We start from the raw sequence: 15,112 nt of genomic DNA on the forward strand, positions 1-15,112 counted from the left end.
AAGAAGTCTCGCTTCCCATCGGTCAAAAGGGCCATGCTGAATAAAGTGTCAAAACCAGAAATGCAGGACAGGCCATGGAGAAACGGGAGCCTTGCTACGCTGATGGGCGGGATGTAAATTGCCAACAGCCACTCTGGAGAAGTGTACACTGTGTCCTGAAACATCTAAAAAACTCAGCTTAGAGAGCATAGGGCACTTCCACTCATGGGCGTATAAACTGGGAAAATGAAAAATCAGCAAGACACAGGCACCCCAAAGTTTAGGGCTACTCTGTTGGCAAGAACCTCCACTTCGTTGCACCTTAAATATCCCAGGAAAGAGAAAAATGGATAAAGAAGTTGTGGTCCTTCTGTACAATGGATTATCACTCAGCCATGAAATCAACGTCATAAGGCTAGTAGCAGCATGATGAGTGGATTTAGATACGACGATTCTAAGTGAAATAAGTCACACAGAAGAAGACACTTATCATAAGATATCACTTATAGAGGGAATGTAAAAACCGCTACACTTGAACTGAATTACAAAACAGAACAGAGTCACACGTTTAGAAAACACACTATGGCTGCTTAACGGGAAAGGTGATGTGGGGTGATGCATAAAACAAGGGTTTCAAATTATCTCAGATCCCGTTCCATAAACCCAATATGTAATAGACAAGACATACTCCTTGCTCAGTGAACTGGACTAAACACCCCCTATTCACCGCCCAAGAATATATCTGACTAGTAAGAATCTTAAAACCTATGTATTGATATCTCTCTGTAAGTGAGTCAAGTGGGTGTAAAGCGGCATAAACACAGCAGTGAAAAGCAGCTAAACCCCATTATAAAAATCAATTACTTTTAAAAACCCGTGAAACAAAGACAGTGAAAGAGAGAGCAATTCTTACAAAATTCGTTCAGGGGCTGTGATGCCACCTGGATTGACCATATCTAGACCCACAGCTATTTGAGACATGGGGGTGGACACTCTTGGGGCTGAGAGGTTTGGTGAGGTTGGGTGAGCAAACGCAGACCCTTTAAAGTAATACTGCGTGGTACCCATCCCATGGGTCTCAAATCTCCAGGTTCAAGGGCATCTTCCTACATCGAAAACATGCATGAGAAACCCAGAAGATGGTACACCATGTGATCGGGAAATGTTTCTAAAACGCACCTCATTTCTCATTTCCTTGTGCTCGGGTTGGCCATTCCAGCCGCTTTACCAGCAATCTCCCTCCTTGGAGAATCAGCACCTTTAACCTCCTGTTCCGTACAGGTTGCAATTTGTCCTGAGGATTAACGGGAAGACAGGGAACCAGTGAGAGACTAGCTCTAGGTGTTGGGACAAGCACATGTCACTCTATTTTCCCATCAGGAAGAAGAATTAACCACAGGCTCAGCCTGCCGCCCGAAAGCAGAACAGGGCCTGAAGCAATCCTGCGCTTTTGCGGCCAGCTCCCAAAAAAGCGAGTTGAAAAATGGAGGTCAGGGGCACTGCAATTCACAAACCTGCAGAGTTATAAATGATAACTCTCGTCCACAAACATATTGAGGGAAGGCAACGAAGAGGATTTGAAAGCAAGGCAGAATTGCAGGAAACAGATTTCAGGAGGTAGATTCGAATCGCCTTTAAAGCACAGGAAAAGCGGCAAAACCTCGACAATGATGCCCTTGGCCAAAAAGGGCGTATGCGTTTTTTCCTGAATATATTCAGGAAAAAACGCATACGCCCTTTTTGGCCAACCAAGCAACCTGGAAAGGCAAATCAGCGCTACAAAGAAGTCTCGCTTCCCATCGGTCAAAACGGCCGTGCTGAATAAAGTGTCAAAACCAGAAATGCAGGACAGGCCATGGAGAAACGGGAGCCTTGCTACGCTGATGGGCGGGATGTAAATTGCCAACAGCCACTCTGGAGAAGTGTACGGTGTGAACTGAAACATCTAAAAAACTCAGCTTAGAGAGCATAGGGCACTTCCACTCATGGGCGCATGAATTGGAAAAATTAAAAATCAGAAAGACACAAACACCCCAAAGTTTAGGGCTGCCCTGTTGACAAGAACCTCCACTTCGTTACACCTTAAATATCCAAGGAAAGAGAAAAATGGATAAAGAAGTTGTGGTCCTTATGTACAATGGAATATCACGCAGCCATGAAATCAACGTCATAAGGCTAGTAGCAGCATGATGAGTGGAGTTAGGTATGACGATTCTAAGTGAAATAAGTCTCACAGAAAAAGACACTTATTATAAGATATCACTTATAGAGGGAATGTAAAAACCGCTACAGTTGAACTGAATTACAAAACAGAACAGAGTCACACGTTTAGAAAACACACTATGGCTGCTTAACAGGAAAGGTGAGGTGGGGTGATGCATAAAACAAGGGTTTCAAATTAGCTCAGATACCGTTCCATAAACCCAATATGTAATAGACAAGACCTACTCCTTGCTCAGTGAACTGGACTCAACACCCCCTATTCACCGCCCAAGAATATATCTGACTAGTAAGAATGTTAAAACCTATGTATTGATATCTCTCTGTAAGTGAGTCAAGTGGGTGTAAAGCGGCATAAACACAGCAGTGAAAAGCAGCTAAACCCCATTATAAAAATCAATTACTTTTAAAAACCCGTGAAACAAAAACAGTGAAAGAGAGAGCAATTCTTACAAAATTCGTTCAGGGGCTGTGATGCCACCTGGATTGACCATATCTAGACCTACAGCTGATTGAGACATAAGGGTGGACACTCTTGGGGCTGAGAGGATTGGTGTGTTTGGGTGAGCAAACGCAGACCCTTTAAAGTAATACTGCATGGTACCCATTCTATGGATCCCAAATCTCCAGGTTCAATGGAATCTTCCTACAGAGAAAAAAATGCTTGGGAAACCCGGTAGATAGTATACAGTGTGATCGAGAAAGGTTTCTGAAACGCACCTCATTCCTCATCTCCTGGTGCTCGGGTTCGCCATTCCAGCCGCTTTACTAACAATCTCCCCACTTGGAGAATCAGCACCTTTAACCTCCTGTTTCGTACAGGTTGCAAATTGTCCTGAGGATGAATGGGAAGAGGGGGAACCCATGAGAGGCTAGCTCTAGGTGTTGGGACAGGTATAGGTCACTCTAATTTCCCATCAGGAAGAAGAATTAACCACAGGCTCAGCCTGCCCCACGGAACCAGAATAGGGCCTTAAGCAATTCTGCGGTTTTGTGGCCAGCTTCCAAAAAAGCGAGTTGAAAAATGTAGCTCAGGAGCACTGCAATTCACAATCCTGTAGAGTTATAAATGCTAACTCAAGTCCAAAAATATATTGAAGGAAGGCAACGAATAGGATTTGAAATCAAGGCAGAATTGCAGGAAATTTATATAGTTTATATGTTAAGTGTTTATATACATTTAACATACATTAGCCTATTTAGGTTAGCCCCATAATCCTAATTTTTCCATCCTTCCACCTTTCATTTTGGTTAACCTTTAGTTTGTTTTATAAGTCTGTGAGTGTCTTTTTCTGTGGAAGTATGTTCATTGGTAGCAATCTTAGGATAACTTGTGTAAATGATATCATAGGATATTTGTCATTCTCTTTTGACTTACTTTACTTAATATGATTATTTCTAGGCTCATTTGTAGTCCTGAAAACGGCACTCTTCATTTTTTTACCGAGGCTACTATTCCATTCTGTACATATACCACTTCTTCTTTGTCAATTCATCTGTTTATGGACCTTTTTTTTGCTTCCATGTCTTGGCTATTTCAATATTGCTGCAGTGCACATTTGCCTGCCTCTGTCTTTCTGATTCCGGTGGTCTTAGATTATAGGCCCAAAAGGTGCCCTGCTACATCATCTGGTAGCTCAATTTTTACCTTTTAAAGCAGCTCCATTCAGTTTTTGTTAGTGCTGTTACCACTTTACATCCCACCAGCTGCTAGAAGGTACAAAGTTCTCTAAAACCCCTTCAGCATTTATAGTTTGTAGACGTTTTGCTGATGGTCCTTTGACTGGTGTGAGCTGAAACCTTTTTGGAGTTTGGATTTGCATGTGGCTAATAATTCCTTATACTAAGCTTTAGGCATGTCCTTTTTTTCTTTTCCTCTTTTTTTTAAAGAGTGAGTACAAATCCTCTCTTCATATTGACTTCTTGAAAAATTTGTCATGTGTTGAATTTTCTTGCCTATTCCCTACCCCAGGGCATTTTTTGAGGGGAGGTGTCATTCACAGCCCTACAGTCCTTGCGACTGTTAAGCAACCATTAGCACTGGGTTGAAAGCTGCTGTTGTGAGAAACAGCCACAAGGCGGCAGCATTATTACGTTCTCAACCCTTGTTACTAGGGCAACAGAGTCTTCCTGGAGGTAGTGTTCCGAGGTTGTATATTAGAGAGGAATGTGCGGAGACAAGCCCCCAGATTTCAGGGGGTAGATACGAATCGCCTTTAGAGCACATGAAAAGTGGCAAAACGTCGACAATGATGCACTTGGCCAAAAAGGGCGTATGCGTTTTTTCCTGAATATATTCAGGAAAAACCGCATACGCCCTTTTTGGCCAACCAAGCAAGACGGAAAGGCAAATCAGCACTACAAATAAGTCTCACTTCCCATCCGTCCAAAGACCATGCAAAAAAGTGTAAAAACCAGAAGTGCAGGACAGGTCAGGTAGAAAAGGGAGCCTTGTTAGGCTGATGGGCGGGATGTAAATTGCCAATGGCCACTCTGGAGAAGTGCATGGTGTTTCCTAAAACATCTAAAAAACACAGCTAGAGAGCATAGGGCACTTCCACTCATGGGCATATAAATTGGGAAAACTAAAAATCAGCAAGACACAGGCACCCCAAAGTTTAGGCCTGCTCTGTTTACAAGAACCTCCACTTCATTACAACTTAAATATGCCAGGATAGAGAAAAATGGATAAAGAAGTGTGGTACTTATGTACAATGGAATATCACTCAGCCATGAAATCAACGTCATACGGCTACTAGCAGCATGATGAGTGGATTTAGGTACGATGTTTCTAAGTGAAATAAGTCACACAGAAAAAGACACTTATCATAAGATATCACTTATAGAGGGAAAGTAAAAATCGCTACACATGACCTGATTACAAAACAGAACAGAGTCACACATTTAGAAAACACTGGATGGCTGCTTAACTGGAAAGGTGAGGTGCGGTGAGGCATAAAACAAGGGTTTGAAATTAGCACACATACCGTTCCATAAACCAAATATGTAACAGACAACACCTACCCCTTGCTCAGTGAACTGGACTCAACGCCCCCTATTCACCGCACAAGAGTATATCTGACTACTAAGAATCTTAAAACCTATGTATTGATATCTCTCTGTAAATGAATCAAGTGGGTGTAAAGCGGCATAAACACAGCAGTGAAAATCAGCTAAACCCCATTATAAAAATAGACTACAAAAAACAACCCCAACAAAGACAGTGAAAGAGAGAGAAATTCGTACAAAGTTCGATCAGGGGCAGTGAAGCAACCTGGATCGACCATATCTAGACCCACAGCTGGATTAGATATAAGGCTGGACACTCTTGGGGCTGAGAGGATTGGTGAGGTTGGGTGAGCAAATGCCTACCCTTTAAAGTAATAGTGCGTGATACCCATTCTATGGGTCCCAAATCTCCAGGTTAAAGGGAATCTTCTTACAGAGAAAAAATGCATGGGAAACCCAGTGGATGGTATACAGTGTGATCGGGAAAGGTTTCTGAAACGCACCTCATTCCTCATCTCCTGGTGCTCGGGTTCGCCACTCCAGCCGCATTACTAACAATCTCCCCACTTGGAGAATCAGCACCTTTAACCTCCTGTTTCGTACAGGTTGCAATTTGTCCTGAGGATGAATGGGAAGAGGGGGAACCAATGAGAGGGTAGCTCTAGGTGTTGGGATAGGCACAGGTCACTCTATTTTCCCATCAGGAAGAAGAATTAACCACAGACTCAGCCTACCCCCGGGAACCAGAATAGGGCCTGAAGCAATCCTGCGCTTTGGCGGCCAGCTCCCAAAACAGCGAGTTGAAAAATGGAGCTCAGGGGCACTGCAATTCACAGATTTGCAGAGTTATAAATGATAACTCTCGTCCACAAATATATTGAGGGAAGGCAACGAAGAGGATTTGAAAGCAAGGCAGAATTGCAGGAAACAGATTTCAGGAGGTAGATTCGAATCACCTTTAAAGCACAGGAAAAGCGGCAAAACCTCGACAATGATGCCCTTGGCCAAAATGGGCGTATGCGTTTTTTCCGGAATATATTGAGGAAAAAACGCATACGCCCTTTTTGGCCAACCAAGCAACCTGGAAAGGCAAATCAGCGCTACAAAGAAGTCTCGCTTCCCATCGGTCAAAACGGCCATGCTGAATAAAGTGTCAAAACCAGAAATGCAGGACAGGCCATGGAGAAACGGGAGCCTTGCTACGCTGATGGGCGGGATGTAAATTGCCAACAGCCACTCTGGAGAAGTGTACACTGTGTCCTGAAACGTCTAAAAAACTCAGCTTAGAGAGCATAGGGCACTTCCACTCATGGGCGTATAAACTGGGAAAATGAAAAATCAGCAAGACACAGGCACCCCAAAGTTTAGGGCTGCTCTGTTGGCAAGAACCTCCACTTCGTTGCACCTTAAATATCCCAGGAAAGAGAAAAATGGATAAAGAAGTTGTGGTCCTTCTGTACAATGGATTATCACTCAGCCATGAAATCAACGTCATAAGGCTAGTAGCAGCATGATGAGTGGATTTAGATACGACGATTCTAAGTGAAATAAGTCACACAGAAGAAGACACTTATCATAAGATATCACTTAGAGAGGGAATGTAAAAACCGCTACACTTGAACTGAATTACAAAACAGAACAGAGTCACACGTTTAGAAAACACACTATGGCTGCTTAACGGGAAAGGTGATGTGGGGTGATGCATAAAACAAGGGTTTCAAATTATCTCAGATACCGTTCCATAAACCCAATATGTAATAGACAAGACCTACTCCTTGCTCAGTGAACTGGACTAAACACCCCCTATTCACCGCCCAAGAATATATCTGACTAGTAAGAATCTTAAAACCTATGTATTGATATCTCTCTGTAAGTGAGTCAAGTGGGTGTAAAGCGGCATAAACACACCAGTGAAAAGCAGCTAAACCCCATTATAAAAATCAATTACTTTTAAAAACCCGTGAAACAAAGACAGTGAAAGAGAGAGCAATTCTTACAAAATTCGTTCAGGGGCTGTGATGCCACCTGGATTGACCATATCTAGACCCACAGCTATTTGAGACATGGGGGTGGACACTCTTGGGGCTGAGAGGTTTGGTGAGGTTGGGTGAGCAAACGCAGACCCTTTAAAGTAATACTGCGTGGTACCCATCCCATGGGTCCCAAATCTCCAGGTTCAAGGGCATCTTCCTACATCGAAAACATGCATGAGAAACCCAGAAGATGGTACACCGTGTGATCGGGAAAGGTTTCTAAAACGCACCTCATTTCTCATCTCCTTGTGCTCGGGTTCGCCATTCCAGCCGCTTTACCAGCAATCTCCCTCCTTGGAGAATCAGCACCTTTAACCTCCTGTTCTGTACAGGTTGCAATTTGTCCTGAGGATGAACGGGAAGAGGGGGAACCAGTGAGAGACTAGCTCTAGGTGTTGGGACAAGCACAGGTCACACTATTTTCCCATCAGGAAGAAGAATTAACCACAGGCTCAGCCTGCCGCCCGGAAGCAGAACAGGGCCTGAAGCAATCCCGCGCTTTTGCGGCCAGCTCCCAAAAAAGCGAGTTGAAAAATGGAGGTCAGGGGCACTGCAATTCACAAACCTGCAGAGTTATACGTGATAACTCTCGTCCACAAACATATTGAGGGAAGGCAACGAAGAGGATTTGAAAGCAAGGCAGAATTGGAGGAAAGAGATTTCAGGAGGTAGATTCGAATCGCCTTTAAAGCACAGGAAAAGCGGCAAAACCTCGACAATGATGCCCTTGGCCAAAAAGGGCGTATGCGTTTTTTCCTGAATATATTCAGGAAAAAACGCATACGCCCTTTTTGGCCAACCAAGCAACCTGGAAAGGCAAATCAGCGCTACAAAGAAGTCGCGCTTCCCATCGGTCAAAACGGCCGTGCTGAATAAAGTGTCAAAACCAGAAATGCAGGACAGGCCATGGAGAAACGGGAGCCTTGCTACGCTGATGGGCGGGATGTAAATTGCCAACAGCCACTCTGGAGAAGTGTACACTGTGTCCTGAAACATCTAAAAAACTCAGCTTAGAGAGCATAGGGCACTTCCACTCATGGGCGTATAAACTGGGAAAACTAAAAATCAGCAAGACACAGGCACCCCAAAGTTTAGGGCTGCTCTGTTGGCAAGAACCTCCACTTCATTGCACCTTAAATATCCCAGGAAAGAGAAAAATGGATAAAGAAGTTGTGGTCCTTCTGTACAATGGATTATCACTCAGCCATGAAATCAACGTCATAAGGCTAGTAGCAGCATGATGAGTGGATTTAGATACGACGATTCTAAGTGAAATAAGTCACACAGAAGAAGACACTTATCATAAGATATCACTTATAGAGGGAATGTAAAAACCGCTACACTTGAACTGAATTACAAAACAGAACAGAGTCACACGTTTAGAAAACACACTATGGCTGCTTAACGGGAAAGGTGATGTGGGGTGATGCATAAAACAAGAGTTTCAAATTATCTCAGATCCCGTTCCATAAACCCAATATGTAATAGACAAGACCTACTCCTTGCTCAGTGAACTGGACTGAACACACCCTATTCACCGCCCAAGAATATATCTGACTAGTAAGAATGTTAAAACCTATGTATTGATATCTCTCTGTAAGTGAGTCAAGTGGGTGTAAAGCGGCATAAACACACCAGTGAAAAGCAGCTAAACCCCATTATAAAAATCAATTACTTTTAAAAACCCGTGAAACAAAGACAGTGAAAGAGAGAGCAATTCTTACAAAATTCGTTCAGGGGCTGTGATGCCACCTGGATTGACCATATCTAGACCCACAACTATTTGAGACATGGGGTTGGACACTCTTGGGGCTGAGAGGTTTGGTGAGGTTGGGTGAGCAAACGCAGACCCTTTAAAGTAATACTGCGTGGTACCCATCCCATGGGTCTCAAATCTCCAGGTTCAAGGGCATCTTCCTACATCGAAAACATGCATGAGAAACCCAGAAGATGGTACACCATGTGATCGGGAAATGTTTCTAAAACGCACCTCATTTCTCATCTCCTTGTGCTCGGGTTCGCCATTCCAGCCGCTTTACCAGCAATCTCCCTCTTTGGAGAATCAGCACCTTTAACCTCCTGTTCCGTACAGGTTGCAATTTGTCCTGGGGATTAACGGGAAGACGGGGAACCAGTGAGAGACTAGCTCTAGGTGTTGGGACAAGCACATGTCACTCTATTTTCCCATCAGGAAGAAGAATTAACCACAGGCTCAGCCTGCCGCCCGGAAGCAGAACAGGGCCTGAAGCAATCCTGCGCTTTTGCGGCCAGCTCCCAAAAAAGCGAGTTGAAAAATGGAGGTCAGGGGCACTGCAATTCACAAACCTGCAGAGTTATAAATGATAACTCTCGTCCACAAACATATTGAGGGAAGGCAACGAAGAGGATTTGAAAGCAAGGCAGAATTGCAGGAAACAGATTTCAGGAGGTAGATTCGAATCGCCTTTAAAGCACAGGAAAAGCGGCAAAACCTCGACCATGATGCCCTTGGCCAAAAAGGGCGTATGCGTTTTTTCCTGAATATATTCAGGAAAAAACGCATACGCCCTTTTTGGCCAACCAAGCAACCTGGAAAGGCAAATCAGCGCTACAAAGAAGTCTCGCTTCCCATCGGTCAAAACGGCCGTGCTGAATAAAGTGTCAAAACCAGAAATGCAGGACAGGCCATGGAGAAACGGGAGCCTTGCTACGCTGATGGGCGGGATGTAAATTGCCAACAGCCACTCTGGAGAAGTGTACGGTGTGTCCTGAAACATCTAAAAAACTCAGCTTAGAGAGCATAGGGCACTTCCACTCATGGGCGCATGAATTGGAAAAATTAAAAATCAGAAAGACACAAACACCCCAAAGTTTAGGGCTGCCCTGTTGACAAGAACCTCCACTTCGTTACACCTTAAATATCCCAGGAAAGAGAAAAATGGATAAAGAAGTTGTGGTTCTTATGTACAATGGAATATCACGCAGCCATGAAATCAACGTCATAAGGCTAGTAGCAGCATGATGAGTGGAGTTAGGTATGACGATTCTAAGTGAAATAAGTCACACAGAAAAAGACACTTATCATAAGATATCACTTATAGAGGGAATGTAAAAACCGCTACACTTGAACTGAATTACAAAACAGAACAGAGTCACACGTTTAGAAAACACACTATGGCTGCTTAACAGGAAAGGTGAGGTGGGGTGATGCATAAAACAAGGGTTTCAAATTAGCTCAGATACCGTTCCATAAACCCAATATGTAATAGACAAGACCTACTCCTTGCTCAGTGAACTGGACTCAACACCCCCTATTCACCGCCCAAGAATATATCTGAATAGTAAAAATGTTAAAACCTATGTATTGATATCTCTCTGTAAGTGAGTCAAGTGGGTGTAAAGCGGCATAAACACAGCAGTGAAAAGCAGCTAAACCCCATTATAAAAATCAATTACTTTTAAAAACCCGTGAAACAAAAACAGTGAAAGAGAGAGCAATTCTTACAAAATTCGTTCAGGGGCTGTGATGCCACCTGGATTGACCATATCTAGACCCACAGCTATTTGAGACATGGGGGTGGACACTCTTGGGGCTGAGAGGTTTGGTGAGGTTGGGTGAGCAAACGCAGACCCTTTAAAGTAATACTGCGTGGTACCCATCCCATGGGTCTCAAATCTCCAGGTTCAAGGGCATCTTCCTACATCGAAAACATGCATGAGAAACCCAGAAGATGGTACACCATGTGATCGGGAAATATTTCTAAAACGCACCTCATTTCTCATCTCCTTGTGCTCGGGTTCGCCATTCCAGCCGCTTTACCAGCAATCTCCCTCCTTGGAGAATCAGCACCTTTAACCTCCTGTTCCGTACAGGTTGCAATTTGTCCTGAGGATTAACGGGAAGACGGGGAACCAGTGAGAGACTAGCTCTAGGTGTTGGGACAAGCACATGTCACTCTATTTTCCCATCAGGAAGAAGAATTAACCACAGGCTCAGCCTGCCGCCCGGAAGCAGAACAGGGCCTGAAGCAATCCTGCGCTTTTGCGGAGAGCTCCCAAAAAAGCAAGTTGAAAAATGGAGGTCAGGGGCACTGCAATTCACAAACCTGCAGAGTTATAAATGATAACTCTCGTCCACAAACATATTGAGGGAAGGCAACGAAGAGGATTTGAAAGCAAGGCAGAATTGCAGGAAACAGATTTCAGGAGGTAGATACGAATCGCCTTTAAAGCACAGGAAAAGCGGTAAAACCTCGACAATGATGCCCTTGGCCAAAAAGGGCGTATGCGTTTTTTCCTGAATATATTCAGGAAAAAACGCATACGCCCTTTTTGGCCAACCAAGCAACCTGGAAAGGCAAATCAGCGCTACAAAGAAGTCTCGCTTCCCATCAGTCAAAACGGCCGTGCTGAATAAAGTGTCAAAACCAGAAATGCAGGACAGGCCATGGAGAAACGGGAGCCTTGCTACGCTGATGGGCGGGATGTAAATTGCCAACAGCCACTCTGGAGAAGTGTACGGTGTGTCCTGAAACATCTAAAAAACTCAGCTTAGAGAGCATAGGGCACTTCCACTCATGGGCGCATGAATTGGAGAAATTAAAAATCAGAAAGACACAAACACCCCAAAGTTTAGGGCTGCCCTGTTGACAAGAACCTCCACTTCTTTACACCTTAAATATCCAAGGAAAGAGAAAAATGGATAAAGAAGTTGTGGTCCTTATGTACAATGGAATATCACGCAGCCATGAAATCAACGTCATAAGGCTAGTAGCAGCATGATGAGTGGAGTTAGGTATGACGATTCTAAGTGAAATAAGTCACACAGAAAAAGACACTTATCATAAGATATCACTTATAGAGGGAATGTAAAAACCGCTACACTTGAACTGAATTACAAAACAGAACAGAGTCACACGTTTAGAAAACACACTATGGCTGCTTAACAGGAAAGGTGAGGTGGGGTGATGCATAAAACAAGGGTTTCAAATTAGCTCAGATACCGTTCCATAAACCCAATATGTAATAGACAAGACCTACTCCTTGCTCAGTGAACTGGACTCAACACCCCCTATTCACCGCCCAAGAATATATCTGACTAGTAAGAATGTTAAAACCTATGTATTGATATCTCTCTGTAAGTGAGTCAAGTGGGTGTAAAGCGGCATAAACACAGCAGTGAAAAGCAGCTAAACCCCATTATAAAAATCAATTACTTTTAAAAACCCGTGAAACAAAAACAGTGAAAGAGAGAGCAATTCTTACAAAATTCGTTCAGGGGCTGTGATGCCACCTGGATTGACCATATCTAGACCTACAGCTGATTGAGACATAAGGGTGGACACTCTTGGGGCTGAGAGGATTGGTGTGTTTGGGTGAGCAAACGCAGACCCTTTAAAGTAATACTGCATGGTACCCATTCTATGGATCCCAAATCTCCAGGTTCAATGGAATCTTCCTACAGAGAAAAAAATGCTTGGGAAACCCGGTAGATAGTATACAGTGTGATCGAGAAAGGTTTCTGAAACGCACCTCATTCCTCATCTCCTGGTGCTCGGGTTCGCCATTCCAGCCGCTTTACTAACAATCTCCCCACTTGGAGAATCAGCACCTTTAACCTCCTGTTTCGTACAGGTTGCAAATTGTCCTGAGGATGAATGGGAAGAGGGGGAACCCATGAGAGGCTAGCTCTAGGTGTTGGGACAGGTATAGGTCACTCTAATTTCCCATCAGGAAGAAGAATTAACCACAGGCTCAGCCTGCCCCACGGAACCAGAATAGGGCCTTAAGCAATTCTGCGGTTTTGTGGCCAGCTTCCAAAAAAGCGAGTTGAAAAATGTAGCTCAGGAGCACTGCAATTCACAATCCTGTAGAGTTATAAATGCTAACTCAAGTCCAAAAATATATTGAAGGAAGGCAACGAATAGGATTTGAAATCAAGGCAGAATTGCAGGAAATTTATATAGTTTATATGTTAAGTGTTTATATACATTTAACATACATTAGCCTATTTAGGTTAGCCCCATAATCCTAATTTTTCCATCCTTCCACCTTTCATTTTGGTTAACCTTTAGTTTGTTTTATAAGTCTGTGAGTGTCTTTTTCTGTGGAAGTATGTTCATTGGTAGCAATCTTAGGATAACTTGTGTAAATGATATCATAGGATATTTGTCATTCTCTTTTGACTTACTTTACTTAATATGATTATTTCTAGGCTCATTTGTAGTCCTGAAAACGGCACTCTTCATTTTTTTACCGAGGCTACTATTCCATTCTGTACATATACCACTTCTTCTTTGTCAATTCATCTGTTTATGGACCTTTTTTTTGCTTCCATGTCTTGGCTATTTCAATATTGCTGCAGTGCACATTTGCCTGCCTCTGTCTTTCTGATTCCGGTGGTCTTAGATTATAGGCCCAAAAGGTGCCCTGCTACATCATCTGGTAGCTCAATTTTTACCTTTTAAAGCAGCTCCATTCAGTTTTTGTTAGTGCTGTTACCACTTTACATCCCACCAGCTGCTAGAAGGTACAAAGTTCTCTAAAACCCCTTCAGCATTTATAGTTTGTAGACGTTTTGCTGATGGTCCTTTGACTGGTGTGAGCTGAAACCTTTTTGGAGTTTGGATTTGCATGTGGCTAATAATTCCTTATACTAAGCTTTAGGCATGTCCTTTTTTTCTTTTCCTCTTTTTTTTAAAGAGTGAGTACAAATCCTCTCTTCATATTGACTTCTTGAAAAATTTGTCATGTGTTGAATTTTCTTGCCTATTCCCTACCCCAGGGCATTTTTTGAGGGGAGGTGTCATTCACAGCCCTACAGTCCTTGCGACTGTTAAGCAACCATTAGCACTGGGTTGAAAGCTGCTGTTGTGAGAAACAGCCACAAGGCGGCAGCATTATTACGTTCTCAACCCTTGTTACTAGGGCAACAGAGTCTTCCTGGAGGTAGTGTTCCGAGGTTGTATATTAGAGAGGAATGTGCGGAGACAAGCCCCCAGATTTCAGGGGGTAGATACGAATCGCCTTTAGAGCACATGAAAAGTGGCAAAACGTCGACAATGATGCACTTGGCCAAAAAGGGCGTATGCGTTTTTTCCTGAATATATTCAGGAAAAACCGCATACGCCCTTTTTGGCCAACCAAGCAAGACGGAAAGGCAAATCAGCACTACAAATAAGTCTCACTTCCCATCCGTCCAAAGACCATGCAAAAAAGTGTAAAAACCAGAAGTGCAGGACAGGTCAGGTAGAAAAGGGAGCCTTGTTAGGCTGATGGGCGGGATGTAAATTGCCAATGGCCACTCTGGAGAAGTGCATGGTGTTTCCTAAAACATCTAAAAAACACAGCTAGAGAGCATAGGGCACTTCCACTCATGGGCATATAAATTGGGAAAACTAAAAATCAGCAAGACACAGGCACCCCAAAGTTTAGGCCTGCTCTGTTTACAAGAACCTCCACTTCATTACAACTTAAATATGCCAGGATAGAGAAAAATGGATAAAGAAGTGTGGTACTTATGTACAATGGAATATCACTCAGCCATGAAATCAACGTCATACGGCTACTAGCAGCATGATGAGTGGATTTAGGTACGATGTTTCTAAGTGAAATAAGTCACACAGAAAAAGACACTTATCATAAGATATCACTTATAGAGGGAAAGTAAAAATCGCTACACATGACCTGATTACAAAACAGAACAGAGTCACACATTTAGAAAACACTGGATGGCTGCTTAACTGGAAAGGTGAGGTGCGGTGAGGCATAAAACAAGGGTTTGAAATTAGCACACATACCGTTCCATAAACCAAATATGTAACAGACAACACCTACCCCTTGCTCAGTGAACTGGACTCAACGCCCCCTATTCACCGCACAAGAGTATATCT

Source organism: Balaenoptera borealis, assembly GCF_965194805.1.
Source record: "Balaenoptera borealis genome assembly, chromosome: 6".
NCBI classification, from domain to species: Eukaryota; Metazoa; Chordata; class Mammalia; order Artiodactyla; family Balaenopteridae; genus Balaenoptera; species Balaenoptera borealis.